Source organism: Echinops telfairi, unplaced genomic scaffold, assembly GCF_000313985.2.
Source record: "Echinops telfairi isolate 266 unplaced genomic scaffold, ASM31398v2 ScPeMD7_31;HRSCAF=116, whole genome shotgun sequence".
Taxonomy (NCBI): Eukaryota; Metazoa; Chordata; class Mammalia; order Afrosoricida; family Tenrecidae; genus Echinops; species Echinops telfairi.
In genome coordinates, this window is record NW_022103928.1 from 20,816,584 (window position 1) to 20,825,880 (window position 9,297).

At 42.3% G+C, this 9,297-nt stretch overlaps 1 protein-coding gene across 5 annotated transcripts in view; it reads left to right on the top strand.

The window, feature by feature from the left end:
- The window catches only part of FHIT (fragile histidine triad diadenosine triphosphatase), a 1,817,667-nt gene that overhangs the window by 709,884 nt on the left and 1,098,486 nt on the right, over positions 1 to 9,297 (top strand). The window lies entirely within an intron of this gene.

Genomic DNA, 9,297 nt, shown 5'->3' on the forward strand with positions numbered 1-9,297 from the left:
AAAGGAGAAAACAAGCAAACAAATACACAATCTCCTTAGCTCACCTCTCCTGGCCTTTGCCTCACCAAGGCAATTTTCAGTTTTTCTTAAAAATTCACAAATCCCCATCCCGTCCCGTCCCCTTTGAGGGAACCAATCCAACTGACTGTCATCAATGCACAGAGCAGATGCCGCAACCTCCCGGCCTTGGGTTTACCTGGCTGCCGAGGTACCCTTGGAAGCCACTGCTTTGGTTGGACTTTTCTTGGAAGCCACCCTAATAAGACTGAGACAAGTGTACTACCGGGAGATGCTGTCCACAGTCATGAACGGAACCCCAAGACAGGCTGAAACGTGTTCTGTTTGGAATAAACCTGTGCATATAGCAATACTTTTGACTTGTCCTCATGTTTCACCTCATCGGTTTTCTTTGTGAACCAGACCTGAAAGTCAAGCCCTGCGTTACACTCTCTGCCTTTTCAGCCAGTGGGCCTGAGTAGTCATGTCTTCAACACTCCCCTTCTTGCCCGTTTTCAGGAGAGGCAACTTCCCCCAGCACCTCTTTGCACTTTTAACCAGGTCATCTGTCATTACCAAAACAGAAGATGTCAAGCCCCCTGGTAATGGGTTCAAGCCAACTTTAACCTTTGAGACAAGACAGTTCTTGTATGTCACTTGTCTGAGGATAAGTGCAGGTGAGACACACCTGTGCTAAATACAATCCTTGTGAGAAACCTGGCCCTCCCCATCCCGTATGGTAATTAAGGGATCAAAACTATTGGTAGAAAACCCACAAATCCTCCTCCTTTGTTATGGGCTCTGTAACCATTTATCACTCATGGATGAATCAGCTGCTTAAGCATTAGGTAACACACAAAGCGGTTTGTGGCTGTCTCCCAGATTGGTTCTCCATTTCCGGAAGCAATTCTCCTTCTCTGATCCTATCTATCAAGCAGCCCAGCTTCTCAAAATCCTCCCCAGCCATGAACAACAAGTTCCAATTAAACTAGAGGCCTTGACACAGAACAATGTCAATTTTAGAGGTCCTACCTGGCTGTCCCTTTTATCCCTCTCTAAAGCCCGCTAGAAGATGCTGGCACTCTGACTGGTTCTGGTCAGCAATGCAGTAGCAACATTTATGCGCAGCAGCTGCCTCCTTTTCATGCCTCATCTCAGAGGAAGCTGGGTTTGGGCGGTACTGAGAGTGATCAATTGTTTGCTGTGCAAATGAGGAGCGTCAGGTTTTAAAATAGCTTTAGGATTGTTAACTCTCCGTGTAAGTCATTAACAGGGGGAGGCTGTGAGACATGCATGCTCGGCAGCATGTGGTGGAGTTGGATGGATGGAGGCCCAGCGAAACTTTGGAGACTGGTTGATGGATTTCTCTTAGACACCGCATTAGACAGGGCCCCTGGAGATGAGAGCTTTTTTCCGTCTGCGAACATCACCACTTCTGGAAGGGTTAATTATTTATTTAGTTTTTGGTCATCCTGGGAATGAGCCTCTGGATTAAGTTGATGACAGACTGATTAATGTCCAGGTATCACAAGCACAGGCACTTTTGCCATCTGCTTTCTGTATCTCTGCTCGTATCCCCTTGGTGTGAACCAGAATAGCAGTTAGTGAAACAATGTATGGGGATTGGAAAGACAGGCCTTTATTTTTAGGTTTTCTGAAAAAAGTTCCTTTTATTTGATTTTGGTGGTTTCAGTCATATCTTCTAATACGGTTTCATACAAATGTAATCTGGCTTTCCCAGTCTAGTACAGCCCAAATCAAAATGATATTATTCCTCTTCCCAGCGGTAAATCCTTCCTCAAATTAAAGCCCCGAAACCTAATCTGTTAGAGGTCTGCAGAGGAAGAGGGAGCTTCCGCACCCCACCACGAATAGCAGTGAGCATCTAATGACAACTCGACGGAGACTTTTATCTTTTGTCCCCGGTGAAATAAAGTCTTCAAAGTTATCTGCCTTTTCTTTGAAACATAGCATAAGCTGTAGTTGGCCAGGTGTCTTAAAGCTGATACCAAGAAGCCAGAGATTGAGAACTATCTTTTTTACCCATTTCCTCTTGGGCTGTTTCTCGTTCTTTCTTTCTTAATGACTTGGAAAAAGCAAGGGTAAAATCTGATATGTGGCAACTTTCCAATAAGGTTAAAGACACAGAGTCATGGAATCCCAACAGGGACTCAAGCAGAAGATTAATTCATCGGTTAATTGATGAGTTCAATTAACCGATGAATTAATTACTATGTGTAAAGCAAAGTGAAGTCAAGATAGGGCAACAAGGGGTGGGGAGTCTTAGGGAGGGGGAGCCAGGAAATTGGAACCTTCATACACTCTGGGGAGATGTAAAATGGTCAGACATGTAGCTTCTACTTATATATGTCTCAGCAATTCTACACCCGTGGTATATAACCAAGAGAAATGAAAACATATGTACACACAAAATCATGTGCATGAATATTCATAGCAAAATGTTATTTATACTTGCCACGAAGTGGAAACAACCCAATGTCCATCAACTGATGACTGAATCACTAAAACATGGCTTATCCTCATCCTTACCAGGAGGGGATTCTGTAATAGAATCACCTTCTGCCTTATCCGCGCAGAAGGAGCAGGCTGGATTATCTGCCAATAAACCTCATGAAGAGCCACTGTCTGTCAGGGGAGATTTGTTGCTATGAGGCTGCAAAGGTTTCAACAGAGCTTTCAGACTAAGACAAACTAGGTGGAAAGACATGGCTGCTCTACTTTTGAAAATCAGCCAATTGAAAACCCTGTTTTTCACAAAGGCCTGATCTGTAATTGATCATGGCAGTGGCACAGGACTGGGCAGTATTTTGTACCATTTGTTGTTCACTAATTGCCATAAATTGGAGGCCACCTCTGAGCAGCCAATAACAACAACATGCTTCTACAATAGCATGTTAATTGGTCATAAAAAGCAATGCGTATTGATACATATTGCAATAAGGATGAACTCTGAAAGCATTATACTAACTAAAGGAAGTCTGTCATATAAGACCATATATTGCGCATTGGAGAGGCCTACTGATGTCCAGTAGAACCAGACTTAACTGCAGTGATGCTCCTCAGTAATTTCCCTAGTATTCTACACCCCTGGTTCTTGATCTGCCTTTCTGCTGGTCTGACTTTATTCTCTTTCTCCTTAGAAGAATTCTCTCTAACTCTTCCTGATAGTTTACTTTTTGAATCCTTGTCAAATCAATTTGTCCTCTCCATTTTTATTAAAGAATATATACAATTCAGGCTCATAATTTTCTGGGGCTCAGAATTAACCACCTAAATTGGTATTTTAGGTGGTTCCATTCAAATGGAATGAGATAGCTGTAGAGATGTTTCTGAACTTGATAACTCACCTTGTCAGACCTCGGCCTAAGCTCTCCAAATGTGTCTCCATAGCCATCAAGGTGGAATAAGCCCACTTTACCTGTCTTGTTACTATGCCTTGCTTCTACTTTGTGCCCCAGCAATATTGGGCTGCATGAGGTATTCTGCACACATCTGCATACTGGTTCTTGTTTTTATCCCAAGGTGCATGCTGATCTCTCTCCATTGAACTATCTCCCTGTCAAACTTATAACCACATGATTAAGATCCAATGTATGTAGCTGTTTGACCATGATTGTAGTTGAGACTACTATCTCCTGATAACATGGCCAAAGTATGTGGGACATCCTGGCTTGGGAAAGAAATGCCCTTGGATATGAGACATCCTTGCTCTCACCATGCTTACTTCCAAGGAGCATTCTGCCTATACTTAGCCTTTTGGCAGCCCAGGTTACTTACAATATTCTTTGCCAGAACCATAATTCAAATGCATCCATTTGATCTTTCAAGGAGCCCTGGTGGCATATGGCTTATACACTGGGCTGCTAATGACATGTAAACAGTTCAATGCCCTGCCCCCCTCCGCCCCACCCCACCCCACCCCCATGTGCAACTTGGGAGAAAGAGGAGGCTTTCTACTTCCTTAAACAGGTGCAGTCCCAGGAAGCCACAGGAGCAGTTCTGCTTTGTTCTACAGGGCCGCTATGAGTTGGTATTGGCTCAATGGCAGTGAGTTATTTTGTTTTGAGGGAAAGTTTTTTTTTAAAAAGGGAGAGAAAATAACAACAACAAAACAATCCTCAACTGGAAACATCAAGGGCCTTCCACTAACAAGATCTATGAGTTCCAGTGCTAGTTCCACTGCATGTCTCCAATTGGATTTCTTTGCATGACTTAATAGTGACTTCACAACCCACCATAAAGCACTTCAGTTTTTCCCTTTGAGTTGTGATCATTTTACTCTATTCCCTGTGGGTGAGATTCATGTAGACACTGGGCTGGTTGTGCACTCCCTCTCTTTCCCTCACTTAACAGTCCTTCTCACCTCATGACAAAAACAATAAAAAAGATTCCTAATTAACTCGGCCCCACAGTGCATAAAAACCTCTGTAGATTACTACCTTGAAAACCCCATGTGATGAAATGTCATTCACCTTAAGGAAAGGGACACATGGTGATGTGAGTTTGAGACAGATGTGAGTGTAATTTGGTCCCTGTTGGAGGTAAAGGGCTTTCTCAGCCCTTTTAGGACTGTGAGGAATGATCCTGTTTGGCACTTGTTGTCTCTAGAAATCACCGGGTAGACTAGTGGGTTTTGTATTGGCTGCTAACCAAAGGCGAGCAGTTCAAATCTACCAGCTGCTTCTTGGGAGAAAGATGAGGCTTTCTATTCCCATAAATTGTTACAGTCTCATAAAGCAACAGGGCAGTTCTACCTTGTGCTATGGAGACACTATAAGTTGAAATAGAAGCAACAAAGCCCACATGGAAGAAGCACACCAGCCTGTGCAATCACGAGGTGTCGAAGGGATCAGGTATAAGGCATCATCAGAACAAAAAATCTTACCATAGTGAATGATGGGCGCAGTGTGGAGTGGAGACCCAAAGCCCTTTAGTAGGCCACTGGAGATCCCCTTGCAGAGAGGTCTCTGGGAGGAGATGAGTCATCCAGGATGCGATGTAACAACGATGAAAAATACAACTTTCCTCTAGTTCCTAAATATTTCCTCCCTGCTCCCACTACCATGACACGAATTCTACCTTGCAAGTTTGTCTAGAACAGAGGATGTACACGGTACCGATAGGAACTGGAAATACAGGGAATCCCGGGCGGATGATCCCTATTGGACCAGTGGTGTGAGTGGCGATACTGGGAGGGTAGAGGGAGAGTGGGTGGGAAAGAGGGAGCCGATTGCAAGGAGCTATATGTGGCCTCCTCCCTGGGGGACGGACAACAGAAAAGTGGGTGAAGGGAGATGTCGGACAGGGTAAGATATGACAAAATAACAATTTATAAATTATCAAGGGCTCATGAGGGAGGGGGGAGCGGGGAGGGAGGGGGAAAATGAGGACCTAATGCCGGGGGCTTAAGTGGAGAGGAAATGTTTTGAGAATGATGAGGGCAATGAATGTACAAATGCGCTTTACACAATTGATGTATGTATGGATTGTGATAAGAGTTGTATGAGTCCCAAATAAAATGATTATTAAAAAAAGTTGAAATAGAATCTATGACAGTTGAGTTAGATGTTTTTGTTTTGTTTTGTTTTTACTATGAGACTTAAAGCTTGATAAGCTGTGAATCTTGGCTCTTTTGCCAACCAGTAGAGTCATAATTCTCTTGGCCATCAAATTGATTCTGACTCATAATGACCCAATAGGATAGAATAGAACTGCCCCTTTGGGTTTCCAAGACTGTACCTCTTTCAAGAGTTAAACACTTGGTCTTTTCCCTAAGGAGGGGCTCCAGGTTTTGAACTGCTGACCTTGTGGTTAGCAACCCAATTTGTAAGCACAGTGCCACCAGATATTTTTCCTCCCCTCTAGAATGGGGATAAACTATCATGACTTCATGCATACCTGTGAGGGATAACACCATTTTAAACATGAAAATATTTATTCTCTCTACAAGATAGGCATCCTATTGGTATACTGGCTGTTTAGTCCATCTGGCATTTAACTGTAATTTCACTTGGCTGTTTTTCACCTTGACTTAATCAATTGTCACCAATCCTTAAGCATTTCTTTAGTCCCAGAGACATGTTTGGTAAAGTGGAGGGGCAGCAAAAAAGAGGAAGGCCCTCAACAATATGGATTGACAACAGTGGCTGACACGATGGCTCAGGCATGGGAACAATTGTGAGCATGGCCTAGGATGGTGCAGTGCTTCATACTATTGTGCACAAGGTCCCTGTGGGTCAGAGCCGGCTTGATGCTGCCTAAAAGCGACAACATGTGCTGAGCATCCACTGTACAGTGCTCTTGGAAAACATAGGAATTTTCCATTATTTGAGTGCCATCTCTGAATACCTATTTTGAATTTTTTTTAACCTAATGTTCATATTGGTCACTAGTGGGTACTTTAAAGAACTGCCCAAATTTCAGAAACATTTTATATATATATATATATATGACATTATATAATATATATAAACATTATTTTATATATAATGGTTCCATTTATGTTAAAATAAAAGCAACCTGTCCCAAGTGGAGTCATACATAAGTGCCTTTTAAACACGGCAATGAGAAATTCCAGGATGGAATCTGGAACACAGCTGGTGCCCAGCCAGCTTAAGAGGTGGGAGATAAAACAAACCTGTCAGAGACCCACTCCATTTCCAGGATGCTCTGTAACTGGTGATTGGACAATACTCTGTGACCTTGTCAAATAATAATAATAATATCAACAATGAAGTATAAGTGTGCTTACCAACCTTTTGACACTCTTAGCTTCAAGGCTTGAAAGAAATATTATTATGGAACACCACTTCAGAGTCAAATATTTTATCCTGTGTGCTTGCTTCTGCGTGGTCTGGTTTGTGTTCATGTATTTACTTGCATAAATAAATAAAAACATCAGAGGAGGGAGCAGAAATATGGTCCTTCATGGTCATATATATCATAACCATTACAATATGCGTGGGTGGTTGCTCACCAGGCATGGCTTCTGTGAATTTGTTATAGTGGTTTAGAATGACTTTCATTTTATACCATAAATGTGTGTGATTATTGTTGATAAGTACCATTGGAATGATTCCAACTCACCGTGAGTCTATTTTATAACAGAAGGAAACAGTGTCTGGTCCTGTGACGGCCTCACAAATGTTCTTGTGTTTGACCCCCTTGTTGCAGCCACTGTGGCCATCCATTCCATCAGGAGCCTTCCCTTGTCTCACTGCTCCTCCACTTTACCAAGCGTGAAGTCCACCTCCCCAGATTGGTCTCTTCTGATAACATATCCTAAGTATACGAGATGAAGTCTCACCATGCTTCCTTTTAAGGATACTTCCTTCAAGACATAAGTCTCACCATGCTTCCTTTTAAGGATACTTCCTTCAAGACATAGCTGTTTGGAGGTTTTTTTAGCCATTCATGGTACGTTCAATATTTTTCACAAACAACATAGTTTATAATGCATCAATTTTTCTTTGGTCTTCCTTATTCAGTGTCCAACTTTCACATGCCTATGAAGCTATTGGAAACACTAGGGTTTGAGTCAGGCACAACTTAGACCTCAAAGAAACAGCCTTTCTTTTCCACCCTTTAAAGAGTTCTTGTGCAGCAGATTTATGCAATGCAATGTATCACTTGATATCTTGACTGCTGTTTCCATGAACATTGATTGTTAATCTAAGTAGATGAAATCCTTCACTATTTCAGTCTTTCCTCCATTTATCTCTCTGTCACCCATCGGTCTGGTTATGAGGATTTGGGTTTTCTTTCCATCGAGTTGTAATCCAGACTGAAGGCTGCCATCCTTGCTTTTCACCCGTCAGCGCTTCAGGTTCTCACCTTCAGCGAGCAAGGTTGTGTCATGAGCATATTGCAAATTGTTAACAAGTCTTCGTCCTGGAATCCTGATGCTTCTTTCTTCATATACTCCAACTTCCCTGATTATTTGCTCCACGTGCAGATTGAATTAGTACGGGGAGAAGATACAGAATCATGAAATAAATCAAATGGAACAAACCCAAACAAGTCTGGGATAAGTTTGTAAGAGGTCTGATGTGAGTAGATTCTATGGCCTCACCAACTGAAGTTGGTAATAAACAAATATTGGACAAATGTAATATACAGATGTTTAACTCAATCAGGGTCATGTTGTCGCTGGCAACAAAGCATTTGTAAAAGAAAAGTCTGGCCCGTGGAAGTTCCACTACTGTGAATCCATGATTGAGAAGTGGCTGACGAGTGTTATTAACTCATAGGCACATGTGCCTTTTTAATCCCGAAAGCCGAGTGAATGTCAGAAAAGGCGACCTCATTGCTTTATACTCGTCTGACATCTGACGTATACCTTCTCCTTCCACAACTTGGGGCCTCCCTTTCTTCATTTTGGCAGACTCCCCTCAGAAGCTTTTGAAGAAGAGAAGTCTGAGCAGGGTAGTCCCGCTCTCTGTGCTTTGCATTGAAAAGACTAGGAGGTGCTGGCAACTTGGGGTCAGAGTAGCTCATCCGCCCCTATCCTTAACAATTTTACATCTCCAAATCCTTTCTTTCAATAAATAACCAAGTGTTTTCTCTTTCTTTACCAGTCAACTTTCCTTGCTCCCATTTAGAAAAGTGACTTTGAAAATCACTTCTCCTATAATCTCAAAGCATTTTCTTTCAATATTATGCAATCATAGTTTCCTTTGAATGTGAACTCTGTGGAAATGTTTTCCCCTACTGGGGAATAACCTGCTAAAAGCAGTGCTTACTACTCCTGTGTCTGAATGTGCCTCACTGCAGCCAGGATAGTGTCCAGCACACAGTGGGTCCGAGTCAAAAATTTACTTAATGATTTAATGGCTGATATTACAGTATTAGCATACTGCTATGATCCATCTATGCCACCATGTAGATACGGACGTTGCACCTTCACTCTGCTCTGACTAATGGCTGTAACTACAATGAATGTCCCATTTAAATTTCTGATTTATTTGGGCCTTTGTTACTGCTGCTTTTTTACTAGAGTAGCCCAGTGGTTTGCATTGGTCATTAACTCTCCATCCAGAGTAATGACATATTAGTGGAGGCTTGCTATATCCAGACTGCAGAGTTGTGTTTCCTACATGATCCTACCTGGTAGGACTGCAAGCAGTTGAATGGTTTCTCTAATGTTTCTAGAACAATGCAGTGAATGACAAATTACTGATGTCTAATATTATGTGATTGGTAAATTACTGCTCTGTGCCTTATTTCTGTCCCTCCAGGAAAGCTAGATTACCCCCAAGTAGCTGATTGCCATATGAAAAT